Source organism: Pan paniscus, chromosome 7 (assembly GCF_029289425.2).
Source record: "Pan paniscus chromosome 7, NHGRI_mPanPan1-v2.0_pri, whole genome shotgun sequence".
Lineage (NCBI taxonomy): Eukaryota > Metazoa > Chordata > Mammalia > Primates > Hominidae > Pan > Pan paniscus.
In genome coordinates, this window is record NC_073256.2 from 49,510,570 (window position 1) to 49,527,905 (window position 17,336).

Consider the following 17,336-nt stretch of genomic DNA (forward strand, 5'->3'; position numbering starts at 1 on the left):
AGAAAATGGGAGCTGCATATTTCCACCTCTCTTCTGCACTACTCCAACAGGGTGCAGCCTCTGGAAGTGTTTGCACACCTGTTTAAAACCCCCCCTTTGTTCCATGATCTAGGGAGACTCATATATGCCTAATCCCTTCTGCTCCCAGAGCTAAGAGGCTCAGGATGGAGTCCTCTGGGAGGTAGCTGTAATAGTTTGGATACTTGATGCACGGCATAAACCCCTTCCTGGGAGAAACAAAGAGCTGCTTTTGTTTTGTTTTGTTTTGTTTTTTTGAGATGGAGTCTCGCTCTGTCACCCAGGCTGGAGTTCAATAGCGCCATCTTGGCTCACTTCAACCTCCAATTCCCAGGTTCAAATAATTCTCTTGCCCAGGCTCCAGAGTAGCTGGGATTACAGGGGACTGCCACCACGCCTGGCTAATTTTTTTTTTTGTATTTTTAGTAGAGACCTGGTTTTACCATGTTGGCCAGGCTTGTCCCGAACTCCTGACCTCAGGTGATAAGCCTGTCTCAGCCTCCCAAAGTGCTGGGATTATAGGTGTGAGCCACCGTGCTTGGCCAGAAGCTGCATTTTAAAGCCCCTTTTCTGCACTGCTCCTGGGGGATAAAGCCCCTGGAAGTTCTTACGCGCCTGTATGAAACTGTCACTTTTTTCTGTGATCTAAAGAGACATGTGTATGCCAGTCCCCTCTGCCCCCAGAACTGGAAAGTTTAGGATGACGTTTTTTGGGTGGAAGCTATAAAAGTTGGGATGCTCGATGTGTGGACCAACTCCTTCCAAGAGGGATTAATAGACATGGAGTTATTTCTGGGTAAGCTGGGTGAGAAAGCTCAGAAAGTACCAACCTGCTTCTCAGCTAGGCAGGGGTGCTTTAATACTTGTGTATCGCTTTAACTCCCTGATGCAAGTCAGTTAGAAGCCAGACTGCCAAGTAGCCACTCAGAGAGTGTGTTATGAACCCCTTCCAGGGAGAAACAAAGGTTGTATTTTAAAGTCCCTTCTCTGCATTGCTCCCAGGGTAGGAAGTCCTTGGAAGTTCTTGAGAAAACATGTAAAACTGCTGCTTTTTCCCTGCAGTCTGGAGAAACTCGCATGCGTCTAATCCCCTTTGCTCCCAGAATTGATGAATTAAGAATCAAACCATGGGGAACCTCAGAGTTAGGGTGCTGTATGTGAGGTGCAAACCCTCTTCTCCACAGGGAAAAGCTGGGTATTCCCTTCCCAATTTGATGGCACAGTGCCTGTGGTGGGGCCCATCCACAAGTGTGCCTCAGCTCTTCCTACCTGTACGATGCAGATACTTTCTCAGTTGCCCGGTGGGTAGGAGTCTCTCAACTGGTCTCCGACTTTCTCCCAGAAGGAGTTAACCCATGAATACATGTTTATTTGGTGTGTCTGTGGATGGAATCAAGAGCTTCCTATTCTGCCATGTTGCTGATGTCACCCAGAATGTTTTTTTCAACATCATGTATTATCTTTCCAACTGCAGGGAAGCAAAACTTTACTTCTGCCCTCTTGGAGTCTCAGGTTAGGCCTGAAAATTCAGCTGTCATAAGACACATTGACAAAAGAAAAGCATACAGATTTTATTTCACACATACATGGAAGTTCCCATAAGAAAATGAGGACCCAAAGAAGAGGCACATCCCAAATGCTTATATTGTAGGTTGGACAAAGAGTGGCAATTGTGAGTAAGTAACTAAAATATATGGGAAGGCAAAATAAGATAAGAGTTATTTTAACAAGATCTGTTTATGCAGATTTTTGTCAGCCTTGACTCCCTGCCTCTGGTGATAAGAATTTTTTTTTTTATCCTGTACAGAAAAAAAGAGTGACCTCAGAGTGGCCCTTTTATATCTGCTACTTTACATGTGCCTTCAGCTCAAAATAATTCTTATGCCAAAGTGACTTTTTTTTTTTTTTTTTTTTAAAGACAGAGTCTCACTTTGTTGCCCAGGCTGGAGTACAGTGGCACGATCTTGGCTCACTGTAACTTCTGCCTCCCGGGTTCAAGTGAATCTCCTGCCCCAGCCTCCCGAGTACCTGGGTCTACAGGCTCCCATCCCCATGAATGGCTAATTTTTGTATTTTTAGTAGAGATGGGGTTTCACCCTGTTGGCCAGGCTGGCCTTGAACTCCTAACCTCAGGAGATCCACCTACCTCAGCCTCCCAAAGTGCTGGGATTACAGTCGTGAGCCACCGCGCCTGGCCCAAAGTGGCATATTTTGGAGTGGCATATTCTGCCACCCTTCACAACTAAACTTTTTAATAAAAAAGAAGAATATTCTATATAAAGAGCTTGATAAAATTAACTAACATAATTATTGCTATAAACTTTAGTGTCCAAAGGAGAAATTTAATCCAGCATTTACAAGTGGCCTTCATAATATTATTATTTTTCTTTTGTATCAGATATCAACAATCCATTGGTCTGGTTTTAACATATATGCTGTCAATGTAACCCTACGTAGGAAAATTGCAGTATGCCAAAAAAGAAAAGAAAACCAATTTATCCAGTGACAGCAAGGCCTGAACAAAATTATGAGTAAGGTTGGGAGTTTGTTAATAATTGATTTGGTCAAATGCAGAGTGAGTTGTCACAAGAAGATGAAGAGTGGCCAAGGCCTCTATATTGCATTTTAAATGGAATATAGGAGGTGAATTCAGGTACTGCATGCTCCCTGGAGGCTGCTAAGCCCAGTACTCTTACAATACATGCTGTATCACAGTGGCACAGCTGTTGCCCTGGCAAACACTAATTCTTTTTTGCCTCTCTCCTATAAGCACAGAAGACAACTTTCAAGAAAAGAAGTGAGGCTAGTGCATAATGTTGACAAAAGCAGAAACAGTGCCTGCTATGGACTGAATCGCCCCCACTAATTCATACGTTGAAACTCTAACCCCAAATGCCACTGTATTTGGAGATAAGGCCTTCAAGGAGATAAAGAAGGTTAAGTAAGATCATAAGAGTGGGACCCTAATCTGATAGGACTGGTGTCCTTATAAGAAGGGGAAAATACCAGGCACAGTGGCTCACACCTGTAATCCCAGCACTTTGGGAGGCTGAGGCTGGAGGATTGCTTGAGTCCAGGAGTTCAAGACCAGCATAAGTAACACAGTGATACCTTATCTCTACAAAAAACAAAACAATTAGCTGGGTGTGGTGGCATGCTCCTGTAGTCCCGGCCACTCAGGAGGCTGAGGCAGCAGGATCACTTGAGCCCAGGAATTTGAGGCTGCAGTGAGCCACGATCATGCCACTGCACTCTACACACCAGAGCTCTCTCCTCGCAAACACAGAGAAAAGGGCATGTGAGGACACAGGAAGAAGGTGGTCATCTGGGAGCCAGAAAGCGGCCTCAGTGGAAACCAACCCTGCAGGCACCTTGATCCTGGGCTTCCAGACTCCAGAATTGTGAGAAAATAAATTTCTGTTGTCAAAGCTGCCCAGTCTGTGATATTTTGTTACGGCAGCCCTAGCAGGCTAATCGGTGCTCTTGCACTTTTCTTAAGACCCTTCTTTCATTCAGCCAAGATCTCCTGCTATCTTCTTTCAAGGAATTCTGCTCAACTTTCCAGTCTCATCTCTATCTTTCAAACTCAGTCCTGCTCTCTCTCAATCATTTCTGGTCATTCTGTATCTCCAGCTTTAATTAAAATAGAATCTTATGCTCTTTAGGTGAGAAAATGAGGAAAATGTAGTACAATGTGATTTTGTTCTTTGAAAAAGACTGATTAAGAAAAATACAGTTCAGGCCTGGCACAGTGTCTCATGCCTGTAATCCCAACACTTTGGGAGGCCGAGGCAGGTGGATCACCTGAGGTCAGGAGTTCGAGACCAGCCTGGCTAACATGGTGAAACCCTGTTTCTACTAAAATTACAAAAAATTAGCCAGATGTGGTGATGTGTGGCTGTAATCCCAGCTACTCGGGAGTCTGAGGTAGGAGAAATCGCTTGAACCCAGGAGGCAGGGGTTGCAGTGAGCCAAGATTGTGCCACTACACTCCAGCCTAGGTGACAGAGCAAGGCTCCATCTCAAAAAACAAAACAAAACAAAACAAACAAACAAACAAAAAAACCCCAGTTTATAACACTGGTTTAAAACCAAATTGCCAAAATGCCTTAGTTTCTGTATACATTTGCATTATTTTCCTTGTATAAGTTGATAGAAAAAAGATACAAATGAATGTCACTAATAATGATACCCAAAATGCTACTGTGTATCATGTAATTAGTTTTAAATCAAAACTTGCTGTAAGACTTTTGGCAGGGCACTTAGCCTATGGGTTTGTTTCCTTGTCTATAAAAAGAAGATATTGCTACTGAGCAAAAGCGCTTGCTGCCAGATGTGCTAGAAGCCAGTACTATGACGCCAGTTTTTTGATAAAACAAAAGCTTTTTATTGCAGGGTGAGCAACAAAGAAACAGGAGTCTAGCTTGGATCTATCTCCCTGTAATAACTTTAAGGTAGTAATTTTATTAGAAAAGGTTTAGGCCGGGTGCAGTGGCTCATACCTGTAATCCCAGCACTTTGGGAGGCCGAGGTGGGTGGATCACGAGGTCAGGAGATTGAGACCACCCTGGCCAACATGGTGAAACCCCGTCTCTACTAGAAATACAAAAATTAGCTGGGTGTGGTGGTGCGTGGCTGTAATCCCAGCTACTCAGGAGGCTGGGGCAGGATAATCACTTGAACCTAGGAGGCAGAGGTTGCAGTGAGCCAAGATCGTGCCACTGCATTCCAGCCTGGTGACAGAGTGAGACTCCATCTCAAAAAAAAAAAAAAAAAAAAAAGAAAAGAAAAGAAAAGAAAAGGTTTAGGGGTGCATTTGGAGATTCATAGGTGATTGGTGGAAGGAAAGGGTAGAGGTCAGGAAAGTCCTCAGGCATGCACAGTTATCTCTTCATGCTACCTCATGGATCATATATGCAAATTTGGGAGGAGTCAGCATGAAATATGTGATGGAAATTTGGGCTGTGACATCAGCAAGCTCATTCTGTGCAGACTCTAGTTGGCCATATTGGTTCCAACCAATTTCAGCCAGTTTCTTAAATCTCACAAACAGGGGGAATTTTGGCGTTTTAGTAAATGGTTTTGTTTTTGCCATCCTCTAAACTCAAGAATTTCCACCATCCTGTAAACTCAATAATTTCTGTTTGTCAATAGTTTCTTTAACTCACTGGTTTCAGTATGCCCCACTATTGTTTGTATTTTTCCTTGACGTATGTGGTTCAGAGAACAAGTTGAAAACCACTGGATAAGATGATCTTTAAGATTCCTTCAAGTTCTAACCTCCTCTCACTCCTGGGTCATAACTCACAGTCGGAGCTGCATGGCACACTGGAACATTTCAACTAGTGGGATCCATGAACCAGGGGCTAAGAGCGCAGTGCCGTGGAGGACCCAGCAGGTGCATTAACTCCCCCTGGGGAAAAGGTGTGCAGACACAGCAGCAAGTCCATGGGGATGTGGCAACTCCAGGTGAATCTACGCCCACAGTACACCCTAAGGGGAAAATTTGATTCTGAGAGCAATGGGCGTGGCATCATGGCACGATGTCTGGGCAGCAGTGACTCTCAGCTCAGGTAGGCTTCCAGGATTGTAAGTCAAGGAGGACTGTCAAATAGAGCCATTGCAAAGAATACAAAGAGTCCTAAAGGGAAGAGGGTGGAATAGACTTGGTGAAGGGAATTTGGACTGTAGTCTACCAAGCTGGAAACAGGACCAAGCTTCGTTTCCAGTGGGGAAGATGCATGGAGACAGAGAACCTTGGTAGACCAATCAGATAGACTGGCTATCCAGGGAGCAGTCAGTGTGTGAGTGTGTCTGCTGTCTGTTTGCTGGGGGCAAGGGACATGGGCAGGCTGCTGCTCAGTGCTCACATAGACATCCAGGGCTCTCTTCACCTCTGGTTTATCCTTTCCAAAGTCCACTCATGAGTGGGAAGAGCATCCCATTTCTTGCCAGGCTGCGTTTTCATGGGTTTCAGAAATGGGCAAGACTGAGCCAGCAGAGGACCTGAGTAAGCAATGACTGCCACTTGGCAAGTGGAAGAGGGAATGGACTTCTCTGCAACCATTTCAGAGACTCGAATGAGGACTAAATGGCAGTCATAGGAGGCCGATTTGGCTCTCTATGGAGAATAGGGTTCTGCTAATCAGAGGTTTCCCAAAATGAATACTTCATTACTTCAGTATTGAATTAGTTGTTTGAAGATCTATGAGGGATGCTATTGAAGGGATTCCTATGTTGAGTGGGAAACTGAACTAGAAAAAAAGTCAGAGAAAGTCAGGTCAACTGTGTTTTTCTTTTTATCCTATTCTGGCTCCTTTTAATGAACAAACTAACCCACATAGGATGTTCCAGGAGTGGGTAAAAACCAACTTCAGAAAATTGGCTTCTACTACAAATGTAATTCACTCAGATTACTTCCTGTTTTTTGTGGTTGTCATTGTTGAGACAGAGTGCAGTGACGAGAACACAGCTCACTGTAGCCTCAAGCTCCCAGGCTTAAGTGATCATCTCACCTCAGCCTCCTGAGTAGCTGAGATTATAGATGCATGCCGCTAAGCCCAGCTAATTTTTCTATTTTTTGTAGAGGCAGGGATTTGCCATGTTGCCCAGGCTGGTCTTGAACTCAAGTGATCCTCCAGCCTTGGCCTCCCAAAATGCTGGGATTATAGGCATGAGTCATCATGCCTGGCTCAGATTACTTCCTTTTGCTTGGCCAATTTTGATGGGGTGTTCCTTAAGCTCCCCTTCATTGGTGTCTGCCTTCTCCTTTGCTCAGTTACTTGAATTCTGATTTTTGCCACAAGTATCATTGATGTGACGTCCCACTTTAGATGTAAAACGCAGCCCAAACTGAAAATTTCCCTGGACACAATTTTGATGTCTACTTCCTATACCTCATATTATTATGAAATGGAACTCCGCCTTTGCCCCTTGGGACAGACTAGATTGGCTTGTTCTCTTTTTCTTTTCTTTTTTTTAGAGATGGGGGTCTCACTATGTTGCCCAGGCTGGTCTGCAACTCCTAGTCTTAAGCAATCCTCCCACTTCAGCCTCCCAAGCAGCTGGGACTACAGGTACACATCACTGTGCCTGGTTTAGATGGGCCTGTTTTCAATTCAGCCTTAGAGTTCTTTGCCAAGAGAGGGGACTTGGACACTGTCATGTCCTTCTTTTGTACAGATTCTAAATGAGGCAGCAAGTGACCTTAGCTAACTGTACTTCCAAAGCTACACTTTTCAAGAAGAGAGCATTTGAGGACAAAAATTAAATTAAAGGAATGGAGAGAGGAAAATGAGATGAGGCTATTTTTGAGCAGTGGCTGAAGATATACTTGAGAAGGAGGTGACTGTTATAGGTTTGAGCTCCTAGCAGCACATCCTGTGTCAGGGATTCATGTGTAAGTGATTTATTAAAGAAATGCTTCCAGGAGAAACTGGCAAGGGAGTGGTGGATAAAGGACAGGGAAAGGAAAGCTGAGAAAAGGCAAGAATTCAGGTACTATGTGAATTTCTTATTGCTGTGTACCACAAACTTAGTGGTTGATATAATGGTGTATTATGTCACAGTTTCTGAAGGTCAGAAGTCCAGGCACAGTGTAACTGAGTTCTCCACGTGGGGTCTCACAAGGCTGTAATGAAGGTGTCATCTGGGGCTGTGGTCCCATATGAGGCTTGAGGTCCTCTTCTAAGCTCACATGACTGTTGGCAGAATTCATTTCCTTGCAGCTGTAGGACTCACAGTGACTTGTTTCTTCAAGGCAGGCAAAAGAGTATCTCTTTACTCTCAGGAAAGGCCTGAGCCTTCTTTGAAAGACTCATTTGAGTAGGTCAGGCCTGCTCCAGATGGTTTCCTTTTTTATGAACTCAAAGTCAACTGATTAGGGACCTTAATTACATCGGCAAAATCTTTTCCCTCTTTCCATGTACTGCAACATAATCACAGGAGTGGTATTTCATCCTATTCACAGGTCCTGCACACACTCAAGGGAAGGGGATCATACAAGGGCGTGGGTCATTCATTGGCTGCCATCTTAGAATTCTGCCTACCACAGATATATTACTAGCCTCAGCATGATCCCATATAGAGCTCTAAGAATTTGTGGAAACTTGAGGCAAGGTTGACTTTCACGTTCTTTCACCAGTCTGTCACTGGTTAAGGGCTTCTCCTGGGATGTAAACTCCCAGGCACATTGGGCTTTCCAATGGGCAGTGGCTCCCGTAGCTCTCAGGCAGTCGTACTAAGAAAGTTGCAGGCACAAGCCATTAAGAAAAAAATAATACAGAAAATGAGAGAGGAGCACACAGAATTAAGGAATCATAGGGGGCCAGGCGAGGTGGCTCATACCTGTAATCCCAGCACTTTGGGAGGCTGAGGCAGGCAGATTGCTTCAGCCCAGGAGTTCAAGATCAGCCAGGCAGCATGGCAAAACCCCATCTCTATGAAAAAAATACAAAAGTTAGCCAGGTGTAAACATGTGGACCTGTAGTCCCAGCTACTTGAGAGGCTGAGGCAGGAGAGTTGCTTGAGCCCAGGACGTTGAGGCTGCAGTGAGCCCTGATTGTACCACTGCACTCCAGCTTGGGTGACAGAGCAAGATCCTGTCTCAAAAAAAAAAGAAAAAAGAGAAAGAAGGAAAAAAAAGGGAATCGTAAGGGATTTGGGTAAATCACCAACAATAATCACTACCAGTCGCTCATTCTAATGGACCTACTTGAGTTTCACTTAAGTTCATTCCATCCTGTTAGAAGTGCTTCATGGTGGTGGTTGGTCATCACATTTCTGCGAGGGGTGGGAAACTTACCAGAGGGATGTTGGTGAGATCATCTGAAGCTCCCAATGCTGAAGTTGGTTTTAGGTCATAACTGTTATTCATCATCTCTCTTCTTCCACTCATTCTAGATTCTTTCATACGATGAGTATTTCTGCTGGTCTTGGTGGCTTATCTGATGAGGTGAACCAGAGGGTCTGAGCACATGATTACCAGAACTTTACCAGGCCATTTTTGCTGCAATTGCCCACTTCGAGTTAAGACTTGGCATAGGAGCACCAGGAATTGCCCCTAATGGGTCCTTTGAGTCCCAGAGATATTCCTCTTGCCTCTCTCTGTAGCAGCAGCTCTATCTTCTTATGATGAATAGGGTCGATTGCTAGATTATTAACTGCTAGGATAGTAATTACAAAAGGAACTCAGTCTCACTATGTTTTGCGTTGCTATAACAGAATACCTGAGACTGGGTAATTTATAATAAACAGAAATTTATTTTCTCACAGTTCTGGATGCTGGGAAGTCTAAGATCAAGGTACCAGCATCTGACAAAAGCTTTCTTGTTGTGTCATCACATGACAGAAGGTCAAAGGGCAAAGAGGCAAAAAGGGGGCTGAACTTGTCCTTTTATAACAGATTAATCCCACCATGAGCATGGAACTCTCATGACCCAATCACCTCCCAAAGGTTCCACCTCCAACACCATCACAAGGGCAACCAAATTCAACACGAGTTTTAGAGAGGACAAACACTCAAACCATAGCAAACTTTATATGACCATGTGGCAGCCACAGCTTTAAGTTTATTAGGACTCTTATGGTGTCCTCTGGTGGAAACATTCCCACTCTCAGCAACTAGGATATCTAGACTCACAGATTCCAAACTTGTAGAGACAAGAAAGATTCCCCAGGGGGTTCACTTAAAACTGATAGCAGTACTACTTCTATTTTCACTCTTTGGTTTCTGGGCCCCTCTGCTCTACCTATGGGGCATAATATCATACACTGGCCACTAGTTTAAGGTATATATCACCTCCTGAAAAACAGAGCCCTGACCTTGCCAATCATCTCTTAGCTAGTGTCATAGTTGCATCTTTTGTTTTTGTTTGTTTGTTTGTTTTTGAGACAGGGTCTTGCTCTGTCCCATGCTGGAGTGAGGTAGTGCAATCACAACTGACTGCAGCCTCAATCTCTCAGGCTCAAGTGATCTCCCACCTCAGCCTCCCTGGTAGCTGGGACTACAGGCCCGTGCATCACCATGCCTGGCTGTTTTTTTTCATTCTTTTGTAGAGATGGGGTCTTGCTATCTTGCCCAGGCTGGTCTTAAAATCCTGGGCTCAAGCAATCCTCCTGCCTTGGCCTCCCAAAATGCTGGAATTACAGGTGTGAGCCACCGCACCCAGCCCCATAGTTGCATCTTTAAGAGCATTCCAGTGCTCCATCAAGCCAGCCATACTTGGATGATGTAGTCTGTGGTATGATCAATGGATCTTGTGGTCATGGGCCCATGCTGTGACTCTTTCACTGTTAGGTGGGTTCCTTGGTCTGTAGCTCTGTTATGTGGGATCCTGTGGTATTATGGGCAAGGAAGTCAGATCCAGAGAATTGTCAATCTTAGTCAAGAACAATCGCTGCCCTTTTCAGGGTAGAAGGAATCTGGGGTGATCTACTTGCCACAATGGGGCTGGCTAGTCTCCTTAAGGGAAAGTACCATATTATATTAAGAGATGTGTCAGTCTCTGCCACTGAAAGACAAGACATTTAGCAGCAACAATAGCTAAATCAGCACTGAAGAGGGGAGTCTATCTTTGTTCAGGCACAGGTGGTCAGGAATACAGGCTGTCTAGGGAAGTCCTGAGTTGTTTAATGCCTCTTCTGCAACTGATCCACTCTGGTGGGCATACAAAGGTCCTCACACTTTGAGCCTACTCCAATAGACCTCGAAGCTTTCATGTTCCCAGTCTTGCTTCTTCCAACCCTCTCACCAACCAAGTGAATTATTCACCAGAGCTTCTGAGCAGTGGCGAGCCAGGGGGATGGTGATGGAAGTGGTTCACTCTTGTGCAGGCAAGAAAGGTGTGTATTGTCTGCAGAGAATTTACAAATAATAAAAATGCCTACAAGTCAGCCAGTGTGGTATTATTACTGTGCAGTGGCAATTCTAAACAATGTCAATATGAAACTATTTCTCCATGCTGGAGTAGACTCTTCCTACTGCCCTTTTCTGCAACTTGGTATCTCTCTGCCCAAGAGTCTTTGATATCCTTTTTCCAGAACACTTAATCTCCCTCCACACAAAGTGCATAATAGGATGAACTGCATGAAGCTCAGCCCACTGGGAGGATTTTCCTTCATCACTGTCTTTCAGAACCACTCCTGCATGAAACTATAGTGCAACCCAGTCCATTTGTGGTTCACACCAATGAGCTGGCCCATCCACGAATGATTCCAGTCTTGCCAGCCAATATGGCAACTAAGTTCATCCTGTCTCTGGTGGTTAAGAGCTACCAGTTGGCATCTATTATTCCAAAATCTTATCATCCCTATTAGGGAGAAGAGTTTCATAATGCACCTGAAACTGTCAGCTCTAGGCAATGGAGGGACCCACAACTGAGTGTCTCAAGAGTGCGGTGCCCCTCTCATTAGCACATTCCTTATTATGTAAGTGACAGGAAGGTGCTCGGGGCCCTTGCAAGGAACAAAGAGAGATGGTGGGTCCACGAGTCTTAAATAAACTCATTCTGACAGGTTCTCTTCTCTGGGTCTTTTTATGTATTTATGTACTTTTTAGAGACAGGGTCTTGCTCTGTTACCCAGGCTGGAGTGCAGTGGTACACGCATCGTTCACTGCAGCCTCAACCTCCGGGGCTCAAGTGATCCTCCCACCTCAGCCTCCCAATAGCTGGGACTACAAGTTTTGCCACCATGCCAGACTAATTTCAAAAAGTTTTTTTTTTTTTGTAGAGATGGGTTCTCACTTTGTTTCTTAGGCTGGTCTTGAACTGCTGGCTTCAAGTGATCCTCCTACCTTGGCCTCCCAAAGCACTGGGATTACAGGCATGAGCCACTGTGCCTAGTCTCCAAGCTTTTTAAATTCCACTCTTATCACTTTGCTAAGAGATTGGACATGAATCCCAAGTGACAGGATAATGCCCTCATATTAAAAATCTCCTTTATCCAGCTTAGCAGACTGCCCCCAACTTGTTCGAGCACCCTCAAGACCCACTCCTGGACATATCTGCCAAGCCTTGAGACTCTTTTGGGGCCCACTCCCTTTCTTTTCCTGGCAGGGCCAGCACTTCCCCAAACAGGCCAGAGTGAGACTTATGCTGCATTATTGGTCTAGTGGCCAGGAGGGGAGGGGGCTGCTGAACTTGAGGAGGGTAAGTATTGTCTTGAGGAGCACAAGTCATCTGCCACATTTGAGGCCTCTACATAGTCTCCAGGCAAGCGGTGGGAAGGGTGGGGGTGGGTGGGCCTCTCTATCCTCTAGCAAGGGGAAGTGGTCCCTTCTGCAGACCCAGACGGTTCAAGGATCTCAAGTGCATTCACCTGGATGTTGTCATCCCAAATCTCAAGTTCACACTCCTTCCCTGACAAGGCCTTGCCTCTGGCTTAGGAGACTTGATGAGGCTGCAAATTCAGCCTTCTCTGAAGTTCTGTTGCTCCTACAGTTCAGGGTCTGGTCTTCAGCACACTGTGTCTTCTGGTTTCTGGAAATGAATGTGTCTTTATGTGGTGTTTCAGAGCCCTTCTGACTTTCACACCTGAGCCTATCATTTTCTCTTCAATGCCTCAGCAATGCTGTATTCGTCCATTCTCACACTGCTAAAAAAGACATACCTGAGACTGGGTAATTTATAAAGGAAAGAGATTTAATTGACTCACAGTTCAACGTGGCTAGGTAGGTCTCAGGAAACCTACAACCATGGTGGAAGGGGAAGCAAACACGTCCTTCTTCACATGGTGGCAGAAGAGAGAAGTGTCAGCAGGGGGAAATGCCAGAAGCTTATAAAACCATCAGATCTTGTGAGACTCGCTCATTATCATGAGAACAGCATGGGTTGGGGGGACCTGCCCCCATGATATAATCACCTCCCACAGGTCCCTTCCCCAACATGTAGGGATTACAATTCAGGATGAGATTTGGGTGGGGACACAAAACCAGATCATATCAGATGCCCAGAAACAATCAACTAATTTCATAGTTCTTTCAGTTACCATTTCCCTCCTACTTCTCAAACAGAGACATTATAGACACCAGTGCCTCTTGTCCTTCTGTGTCACATCCCATTTTGCCACAGTGAAAGTGTTTGCAGTTCTACAATGTGGCAGGGGTTATCAGCCCTCCACTTAGCCCACCAGGGAGGAAGTCCCAGTTGCCATATGGCAGGCAAGTGGCCCAGCTCCAGAAGCCCATGCCAGAATCGGCTTCCTAGGGCCCCTGTTAGAATCAACTGCCTTAGGCTCAGTTCCCCAAAAGCAGACACTGAGACAAGGATTTGTGAGTAAATGATTTAATTATGAGGTGCTCCCCGGAGAAACCCATAAGAAAATGGGGAAGCAGGACATGCAAGTGGAAGAAATGAAGCAAGTGTGTAATCAGGGGCAAAGTCTCAGCATCAGCATGTCCCTGTTGGAACCACTGGAGTGAAAATTACCTTTGAAGTTCAGCCATCTCAAGACTAGGAAGATGGGCTTACACACACACACACACACCCATACCACACTAGTCATTGGCTATAGGCCCCTCCAGGGAGTGTTAACCTCCCAGGCACAACTGCCTCTCTGTAAATGTGGACAAATCAGCTCTTGCAGTCCTTGGGCAGTGCTCTAAAGAGAGTCACTGGAGTGTGCTGTCAAAAGCAAAAGGGCACAGAATCTGGGGGGAGTGTCCTTAGAAATGGTAAAAAGAATCCAAAGAGATCTGAGAGGAGAACCCCAAAATTTCCACTACCATGACCAAAGAGGGTGATTATCATAGCGGTGCATCTTTCAGCTCTTCCAAGAGACTTCCCTAATTAATTGAGCAGTTGGTCCTCTGGATGAGGGAGGAGAATAAATGAGAGACATATGGACAACAGCAGGGTCAAGCCAGTATGTCTTTGTATCACACCTTTGGAATTGGAGGTGATAAGGAGTCTTTCATGTGTGTGTGTGTGTGTGTGTGTGCACTTTGTGATTCCTCAGTGCTGGAAGCCTTCTCCTGGGCCCATGCTTGTATTCCCTGGTATTTATTGCCATCATGATTAATGTGTCCACCTTTTAATATCAGTGGTATAAAGGAAGGGGTAGCAATTCTGTCCTTTGCTTCACAGTGGATGAATTGCCACATCATGCTTATTTAAAGAAACACAAAGCAAATATTAATAGAACAGTGGATACAGATCTGAGAATTTATGAGCACCCATCTAGTTTAAGGCCTGATTTATAGACACCCCAGATGACCACACGTATAACAAAAGTTTTGTAAAATCCAACAAAACCAAAGGTCAACTCTTAGAAATTGTCCAGAATAAGAGTTAACTTTTGCAATAAGACACAGTTGGATAAGTGACCTTCACTTACTCGGCAAATGTATGCTGCACACCTATGATCTGCCAGGCATTTCATTAGGGAGAGACATATCATAGTGAATAGTACATGGTCCTTTTCCTGGAGCTTATGAATTAATAACACCTACACTATATTTTTGTATGCATGCAAAAATAGAGGTATATACAGGTTCAGAAAAGGTACAGAGTAAGCTGCTTAAAGGATGCCTTGCTGCAGCCTCGGGAATACTTCATAAAACAGTAGTTAAAAAATACAGACAAAAATTAGCTGGGCATGGTGGCATGCACCTGTAGTTCCAGCTACTCCAGAGGCTGAGGTGGGAAGATCGCTTGAGCCTTGGAGGCAGAGGTTGCACTGAGCCAAGGTTGTGCCACTGCACTCCAGCTTGGGTAAGAGAGCGAGAATTTGCCAAAAAAAAAAAAAAAAAAATCCAGGCATGGTGGCTCACGCCTATAATTCCAGCACTTTGGGAGTCCAAGGCAGGTGGATCACGAGGTCAGGAGTTCAAGACCAGCCTGGCCAATATGGTGAAACCCCATCTCTACTAAAAAAAATACAAAAATAAGCCAGGCATGGTGATGTGCGTCTGTAGTCTCAGCTACTTGGGAGGATGAGGCAGGAGAACTGCTTGAACCCAGAAGGCAGAGGTTGCAATGAGCCGAGATCACACCACTGCACTCCAGCCTGGGTGACGGAGTGAGACTCCAGGTCAAAAAAAAAGAAGGAAGAAAGGAAGAGAAAGAAAGAAAGAAGGAAGAAAGAAAGAAGGAAAGAAAGGAAGGAAGGAAGGAAGGAAAGAAAGAAAGAAAGAAAGAAAGAAAGAAAGAAAAGAAAGAAAGAAAGAAAGAAAGAAAGAAAGAAAGAAAGAAAGAAAGAAGAAAGAAAGAAAGAAAGAAAGAGAAAGAAAGAAAATAAGTTACAGACACAAGACCCGGCGTGGTGGCTCACGCCTGTAATCTCAGCACTTTGGGATGCCAAGGTAGGTGGACTGCTTGAGCCCAGGAGTTTGAGACCAGCCTGGGCAACATGGCGAAATCTCATCTGTACCAAAATTACAAAATACAAAAATTCACTGGGGCGTTGTGGCGCATGCCTGTAGTCCCAGATACTCAGGAGGCTGAGATGGGAAGGATCACCTGAGCCTGGAAAGTTGAGGCTGCAGTGAGCCGTGATCATGCCACTGTACTCCAGCCTGGGTGACAGAGTGAGACCCTGTCTAAAGAAAAAAAAAAAATTACACAGAAGACCCTGGAGTCACTGATCTTTCCCCAAGTAGAGATGAGATGGGAGAATTATGTTGCCTCTGCTCTGACTGCCTCCCAAGGCTATGACAAAGAAGACAACTTAACCATAGTAGCTGATAAATTATTGCTAACCCTTGAAGGAGCTATTACCATCACCACCAACAAATATTTGCTCCCCCATGATAGATGCTATGGTGGAATAGGAGCTTAAAGTCTACCTCCTTTACAAAGGCTTTCCCGGTCTCTCCAGCTAAATTTTCTTTCTTGCACATTCTAACTCTTCCATGGCATTTATTACATTATATATTATAGTACAATTTGTGCTATCTCTTTAACTCAAGTGGCAGAGTTTGGGATATAGAGACATGTGTCATGTATCCTTGTCTCTTTAACAGTAGCTGGTACTATAGTTTACATAGGCGGTTTTTACTAAATGTTTATGGATCAGCGAATGAATGAATGAAATGCCAAGACCTTACAGTAGAGTTGGAGAGACAAATTATGTACTCGTAAAAAGTAATTATAGTATTACAGGTCCAGGTCATCGACTATGTCCAGGAAGATAGTTAGAATAATTAGGAAATGCTTTGTAGTTATACCATCAAGGATGGGGAGAATTAAAGAAAATGAAGAAAGACATTTCAAAATAATGAATGAATGAAGGAAGGAAGGAAGGAATTACTATATGCAAGGCCCTGTGTGAGTGCCTGAAGATATACAAGTGAATGACTATATTTCTGCCCTCACGAAAGGTATATACAAAAGAAATACACAAGTAATTAGGCAATGAAAACTCTTGTAATACCACCCTGACATTGTGAAATATATATTTGGTCTTTGTCCTTGTTTTCTGATATACAGTTCCTAAAACACTTGTAGATAGGGGTGCTAGGAGAATCTTTTGTTCTAATATTTGGTCTTTGACCCCCAGTTCCCGACACAGAGCTCCTAACATCTTTGTCATTCCCTGAGTGATAGGAGGTGATAGGAGTGTCTGACACAGAGCTCCTATATTTCTTGGAATTTCCTAGATGACGGGAGCATCTTTTGGTCTAAAATGTGGCCCTTGGCGGACTCCTGCATGCTCTCAGGATGGCGGCTGGTGCCAGGGGAACCAATCATGTGATTAGAAGGTTGGAACTTGCAGTCCCACCCCCGACCTCCAGAGAGGGGAGAGATGCTTAATAGTCGACGATGTAATTAGTCCTGCTAACATAATGATGCCTCCTAAAAAGCCCAAAAGGCCTGGGTTTAGTGACCTTCTGGATAGCTAAAGACATAGGGGGTTTTGGAGCATGGTGCACCCAGAGAGGGCATGGAAGCTCAGCCCTTCCCACACACCTTGTCCTGTGCATCTCTTCCATCTGGCTGTTTCTCTATATCCTTTGAAATACCCTTTATAATAAACTGATAAATGGGTGGGGTGCAGTAGCTCACACCTGTTATCCCAGCACTTTGGGAGGCTAGGGTATATGGATCACCTGAGGTCAGGAGTTTGAGACCAGCCTGGCCAACATGGTGAAACACCATCTCTACTAAAAATACAAAAAAAAAAAAAAAAAAAAAATTAGCTGGGCATGGTCGTGGGTGCCTGTAGTCCCAGCTACTTGGGAGGCTGAGGCAGGAGAATCGCTAGAACCCAGGAGGCAGAGGTTGCAGTGAGCCGAGATTGCACCACTGCACTCCAGCCTGGGCGACACAGTGGGACTCCATCTGAAAAAATAAAATAAAATAAACTGATAAATGGAAGTA